Below are 7,927 nucleotides of genomic sequence, written 5' to 3'. Positions count from 1 at the left end.
AATATGATACTGTATAATGCACATAAAAACATGGAATAAAGAATTTATTATGAGGGAGAAAGCTGTAAGAGTGAAATAAACCAATTAAGTCCTACATCATACATGAATGAGTGACTTACAAAGTACAAGACAGTATCTTTCACTTAAAAAGTGTTTTATCTTTGGAAACAATTATGAATTATCCCGCGATATATCTACTATGAACCGAGAGTAAAACTCGTTTCTGTATTTCTTGGTCCAGGATTATGAACGATTTTAAACTTAGGTCAAAATTTGAATCTCGTCAAATTTATTAATCTAAAATTAAGACTCTGAATGTCTCAAAAGTAAAACAAGACCAGGAAGAAATTTTAAATTGCATTTTGAACTTTGTAGGATTAATTTACATGTGATGTGATGAACAAATTTAAACTCGAGTCACTGAATTTTTCATGATCTTGGCTCCTGGACATGAAGTGAGAACAAGCTAATCAAACTTAGTGCACGACACATGATTTGCCGGGTCCACTTTAATGCCTTGTCACCGCGCGTGTTATAGCTCAAAGAGTAGACGTGAGTAAAACATCTTTTAAAAATCGTCAATCAATTATCCTCAACAGGTTCAGATAAGTGCTAATGATAAAATCGAATACCATCTTGTCATGTGTGGTCTACTGGGCCTTTGAGCACGAAAGACATTCCTCAGATGGGTCATATAGTTCTTGTGCAAGTATATTGCATAAAAAGATTTAAAAGGTTGTTTCATGAACAACTGCAAACACTGTATATATATACTTCTTTAAGTATAATTTTCGTGCTAATCCCCTGATTTAATATTTTTACATCCTTGAAAAAAATTCCAACTATAAAACTATAGATCTGTTTGATGAAGATGTGCTTATGTATATGATATAGCTTTAAAATTATGTCAAAAAGAGTTAAAACACCAATTGTATATTAAAGGAATAAATGTATTTATATCATTGAAGAAATTTACCTGCATGTCTTCAGTTTCAGTTAAAAATAACAAATCATGTCTCAGGTTCAGTAATATTTGAACTTTCAGGTCAAAATAAAGGACATTTTAGAGTGTCATTTTATTGTACAACTATTATGACTTTATAATTGAGAAATGTATTTTTTTTCTTGAACTATACGGCTTTTAAGGTCAAGATCTTGTAAATGAAAGGTGCATACAGGTTTATAAAATTTAAGATACAAATTGTTACAACTATTATGACTTTATAATTGAGATATATATTTTTTTTTTCTTGAACAATACGGCTTTTAAGGTCAAGATCTTGTAAATGAAAGGTGCATACAGGTTTATAAAATTTAAGATACAAATTCTTTGATGCTTCACAACAATAGCTTTGTTTGATAGGGTGTACCGGAGCTAAAAAGTTTGGTAAACAGAATAAAACATCATGTTTTAAACTGTCATTATCAATGAAATTTGAGGGAGAAAAGAAACATGCAAATCTCGGAGTTTCCCCTCCATTTTTGACCAATATGATATATCTAAAAATGCCTACAGTCTCTCTAGATCTCTCTCGCGATTACTTTTCCCACGATATATTGTATTTTAAGAAATTGTTTAATCTTCTTCATAATTTCATTAATATTCCTTATAAGGAATCGTGTAAAAAATGAAAGTGCCCTGACATTCTATAAGAACACATGGGAAAAGTTATCTAAATACCTATTTTCAATTTTTAAATATATTAAAGAGCAGGCCAAGAACATGTTTGGTATCATTTTTAGAGGTGTTGTTCTATGTATATTTTATTTGTAAACAGTGTACAAAACTTTGTTACATGTATGCAATATATATAAAATGACAGTTTAAAACATGATTTTTTATTGTGCTTATCAAACAAAGATATTGTTAGAATGGAGCATAATTGCAAAAAATATCTTAATTTCTTTGAATCTGTAGGCACCTAGAATTTTGTTTTGAGAATTCTAATTTTTTTACTAAAGGGGTGGCTACAAAAATAGACACCATATCTGCATACTGTCCAAACCTCCTCTCAGAAATATATGTGTGCGTTATTATTGCTATGGAATCATCCTTTCCATTACTAACAAAGCTGCTAAACAGTGGTTATTACGCTGACATTTTCCTAACCTTAACCTTTCCATAATAGTGAGAGTTCTTCATACAGGAAAGCTAAACAAATGGTCTTAGACGAACATTGAGACCGTCACGTATAGACAGCAAATTGAGGAAAATGATCCCAAAAACAAGACCACAAAACTTGGTGTTGGATCGATTCAACATTAAATGATTAATTATGACGTCATCATCTGTCTCCCCTCCCAACTGTTCTTGCAACTTTCTTGTTTGTTGATGGAAAACAAGCATGCGCAATAAAACTGATAATATCGGTCGTATGCACTTTTTCGCAAATACTCTCGTCCAATCAAAACAAAGAAAACGGTAAATAGTTGTTAGAAATAAAACCCAAACAAATTATCTGAGTTGAACATGTTTCATTGTAGATTGATTGGACAAATGATAGTGCCCTTGTTTTGCTGATCTTTACAGCAATTACTAATTTTGAATCAAATAAATTTGATAAATCAAACAGTTTGTTTATCCTTTTGAAATAAACAAGAAACGGACGAGTTTTTAAAATGAATTTTTTATTGCTTTGTATTTTATAGCATGCATATCAAAATAATATAAGCATACAGTACTATGTAACAAAATATTTTTTGATCAGAAAATGACTAATGTACATACAGAACTAACGTCCCTGTTAGACACATGTCGCCATTTGTATCTTGTAGTACACTTCACACGCCGGGGTCTTCCTGAACTCTTGTTCAAAAATGTCCAGGCACATGACAGAAATTCCAAAAGGATGAGTTGTTCTGTGACAAGGCCTTACGCTACAGACTTATTAAATCTTTCATCATGTTAAAGGCTTATTTTAGCTGACAGGTTTAATTTTCTTCACTTGATCTCTGCTGCTAAATTGGAATTCTACGTATAAGTTTTACTTGACTTTTACTTGTTTTGCATTTCATAAAAATATTAATGACCAAATAAATCTATTCCATAAGTTTAAATAGGTGTTTTATGTAAATGTTTTGAGTTCCCCTCATAGTTATATTACATGGTACAAGTGAGATCCTGAATAAAAATAAAAGAAAAAAATTAATTCTTTAATTTTTATGCAACCAGCCAATAACATTTGAAGAGGCCTTGTTGGTTTTTATTTCTTCAATTTTTTTTTGCATACCGATGCATTGTTAACTTTAGACATTCCGATGTTTCATTTTAAATTATATAATGAAATTAAAACAAATCATTAATTTTAATATTACTGTCATACGATTACATTTCTTTAATCTTTTATTACATCAATTCAAATGTTTCAACAAGGATAGTTAAAATTGTGCATTAGAAGTAGGTTAGATGTTCCTGTTTTATGAGTATACTCAGAAAAAACTAATGAGTTCATGCAACAGTGATTATATAATATAAAGACCCATCAAATTAGCTAACTTCTTTGATTAATGCAGATTAAAAGAAATGATGTTAGAGTAGGAAGGTAAAGGATGGTGTGCTACAGAGGTCTTATATCGTTTTAAGTTTGCACAGATATAAAAAAAAACATCTTAAGTTACGGGCTGTTAATATCTTATCTGTTTTATTTATCATTTCATTATCGTCATTTCATTTATGATGGTTATCAATATGCAATCTTTATGTATCTTTATGATGCAAATTTTATAGATAAAATCTCTATATATATATATATATATATATATATATATATATATATATATATATATTATATATTATATATTTGTCATATCTTTAAATTATCACAAAATAATGATATTGCAATGATATTGCAATATTTTTTGTTTTACTTTTGAACTTTTAATATATTAGAATAGGATATTCATTAAAAGTTTGCTTTTTTGAAAACAGATTTGGACTACCTTATTTTTGAAAATGTAAGGAAATTGCTATTTTGAATTGTGTCAATATTCCATTATAAGAATTTATATTATTTAAATTTAAAATGAATTAATGTTCAAGAGCTTTCAATTTAATAGTATTGCAAAAGACAAAATCATCGTAAAAAAGTTAATTATAATACGTTAGCGACGAATCTGTTCTTTGAAATGGTTTTTATGAACTTTTGTTTTTGTAGACCTACGAGAGTTTACCGAACACGAAGTCATCGGTCAATATTCTTTCATGTATAAATCTGTCATAAACTTTTACTCTACGCTTTTTAAACAAAAGACGTAACGGAGCTATTCAGAATTAAGTATAAAGAAAACAAAACAATATTTGATATCAAAAAGGGCTATAATAACACTTAAAATACAGCCTTATAACATAACTATTCCACGATGTTTGAGCGAGGGTGTCCTTACTGTGACGTAACACTATACACACCAACATTTTTACGTAAATCATGCAATGAGAATTGAAGATCTATTTTAAGTATTTTTGGGTTTATCAGTTTTCTATTTTAATTTATTTAATTTTTCCTGACTAATAATGTAATGTCAAGAAACTAATAAGGCAATAAATAAATGAAAAAATGACAACAACAAAATGTCAACCATCTCAAACATCCATAAAGTGAAATACAATTTCAAAGAAGAACAGCACGGACCTCTAAAAAGATAGAGGTAGGATCAGGTGCCTAGGAGGAGTAAGCATCCTCTGCTGACCGTGCACCTAATGTCAAATCGGTAAATATGTCGTTATCGGGGAAAATGTCGTAAAATTTGGGAAAATTTCATTAAGACGATGCTCTATTTTGTTAAAATAGTAAATTGTTTTTTAAGGGTTATGTAATCCTTAGATATTGGCTTAGTTGAAATAAAATATTAAGCAATGACTCAAATTGAAGTTTAAAAGCTGTCTACTGTGATAATTTCATTAAGTAACTATCTCGTTTTTTGTTAAAAGGGACGTCCTTACATGAAGTCCATAAATATTAAAAAAGAATATTTTTAAAACCTTCTTACTGACTGGGTGAAAGAGAATTGTTTTTGGTCATGCATTACTGTGGAATCATTTAAATTCGTGTGGGAAAATTTTCGTGGATTGTGACTTTTTTGTTCATTCGCGGGGATGTAATTTCGTGGATTCTTCAGTTGCTGTTTCGGAAACAAAGATAACTCTTTCTAAAACTGTTTTCATTGAGGATTTGAATTCATGGGAGAGAACTACCCACGAATACCATGAAAATTAAGCCACCAAGAATTTAAATGATTCCACAGTATATCTATTTCAAATGATTTTCACCACAGGTATGTTTATTTATTCAGTAAATCAACACACAATGAACGGTACCGTCAACCTGGGAAACTATAGATAAAAAGAAATACCATTTTAAATGCTTATTTGGGGAAATAAAATTCTAGCAATGCAATTTCTTGGAGAGAAAAAAGAAGAAATAAGCTAGTTTAATACAGGAAAAAGTTTAATACATTGAATGGTACATAGTCCATGACTTGTTTGATTAAATCAATGATCTGTTTGATCATTTTATCAACATTTGTTTAACGTAAAATGGCACAATACACGACCAGCAAATAAGTATGATGCGATCATAAAGATCTACGATGTATTTTAAACAGAGTGAAACAGAACAGCATTAACCTTTTCTGACCACCTTAATAGCTATCAACCGAATGATATAACGAGCTCTCATAAATTTGTCAAATGCCGTTTGGTTTCAAGTTGCTCATGGTATTAAATGGTATCAGCTATTTTTGGATTCTCTGAAGAAAGAAACAAACTGTGTATCAAAAAATAAGGAAGTAGTTTGGACATTAATAGTTACAAACAATTAAGTAGGTCAGTGTGTTTATAGGTCACGTGGTCACGTGTTCTACATTGTTTTTATGAACATTCTATAATAGGGTTTTAATATCTCTTATAAATAAAGGCAGACCCTGATAAGACAAAGCAAAGCCTGTATATGCTAAATAAGGTTTGAAACAAAAAGTGATTGTTGTCAAAGAGGATTTGGTAGGGGTTGGTTAAATCAATATAAACTATATCTAAAATCTGTCGTTGTGCTGTAAAAACGTGTATCTGATATTTATTATGCATGTAACTTGGAACTTTTTTTTTTAAAAAGCAGAACAAAGGGACGAATTTGAAAAAAAGAGTGAATGTATTTGATACAATATATCTAAATTAATTTTTGTATAAGGTAAAACAAAGCATACCTTTTTAAATCAGGATTTCCGAATGATTTTCCCCACACATATAAGCATAACGGTAGTTTATAAAACTTTATAATTTTCACCATTGAAACTGTAACGTAACACTTTTGGCACGGAAGGTTAAACTCATGTTGCATTGAAACTTGCCCTTATATCACATCATAGAAGATTCTTAAACTTGTTCGGATTCGTGTTGTGTTAATTTATATCAGTTTCTCAACTGTCATATTTTTGCATAACATTAAGAATATAAATTTTGGGCAACACAAGCACGAATTGATCATAGGAAACAAGTTGCAACAAACTTTTCAAAGAATTTGTCTGTTTTATGAATTAATGATTCTATATTCAGGAATGGCACTAATATTGCACTAATACTAATCGTTTTCATGTTTATATACATTTAAGATTTAAATTTTTATGACATACTTTCAAAACTTAATTTAGTTTATTGAAAATAATCGTCAAAACAAATTTTATATTCTTAAAATACAATCTGACCTTGAATTGAACTGAACATATTTCATTGACTATAAAGGTGTCAAATGGATAGGACACAAGTTTTAACACTTAGGTAGTCCTCTCCTTGTTACGTATATTTTATTTTATATCTCATATTGCCATTAAATATACATTTATAAACATTATGAAAAAAATCAAGTAGAACATAAATAAATATCTGATTTAAGGCTGTATTATTGTGTATAAGTGGTAGGATAATGAGAATATTATGCTGATACCATTAAATAATTTAGTTAAATCTTCCACACTCTTGTATAAATGTTTACACTGCTTTAAAATTTTCATCATTAGACAAAGAATTATCCCTCTCCCCAAAGTACATGTATTAAGTGAACATCAATTATATTTAAAAGGTGTAATGATGAAATATCATACATATTAGTCTTACTAATGAATATTTTTTATACACGAAAAACAGATGATGTGCATCATCTAAGATTACACATTAACACATTGGGTTTAACGTTAGCTATTATATTGTATCGATTAAAATCAGAATTAAGAATACATTTATATCTTAGTTTTGTATGAATAATGTTTAGAAATCTTATACCAAAAGAAAATACTTTGGAGGCTTTGCAATATTGCAAAGGAGAATTTTCTTTAAAATTCTTAATAAGGTAGATTCCCTTGTGTTAGACTTAGATCATTCCATTTACGAATAGAATCATGAAAAAAGACTTGTTCAAAACTTCTAATCTGCATCTTGGCAAAAATTTGTCTGACCTTATTTATCTTTCCCTTTTTGTATTAGCGGAAAACTAATAGGGACTTTTTTCAGTGAAAAGTCCGCTCTGTCATCCTGGACGAAGTTGTGACTTCTCAATTAATGTTTGAGACCTTCTAACATTTACTCTATCACGTATGATCAGAAATCGTATAATTCTAACGTAAACCGAACCACTGAACTGACAAGAGACAGTCCTATATTTATATGCCGGTAGTAATCTCGCTCCTATCCTGATTTTTAAAATTACAAAACTGTCGGTTTTTTTTTCGGTAATGCATTTCAATTTCCGAATTTCCAACACATTAAGATTAACTTACTTCTGGTGTGTTAAAATTTCGCTAAAATAAACGATTTTTGAGACAGCAAAACTTATTTTAATATGAACGTTATAATGTACTATAGTCCATTTAAAAAAATTGCTCCATTTAATGTAATATATGGTTCTATTCTTGTTTTTGTTCGATTTATACAAATGTGTAA

This window comes from Magallana gigas, chromosome 7 (assembly GCF_963853765.1).
Source record: "Magallana gigas chromosome 7, xbMagGiga1.1, whole genome shotgun sequence".
Classification (NCBI taxonomy): Eukaryota; Metazoa; Mollusca; class Bivalvia; order Ostreida; family Ostreidae; genus Magallana; species Magallana gigas.
The sequence above is the reverse complement of the archived record's forward strand: the minus strand, read 5'-3'. Positions refer to the sequence as shown.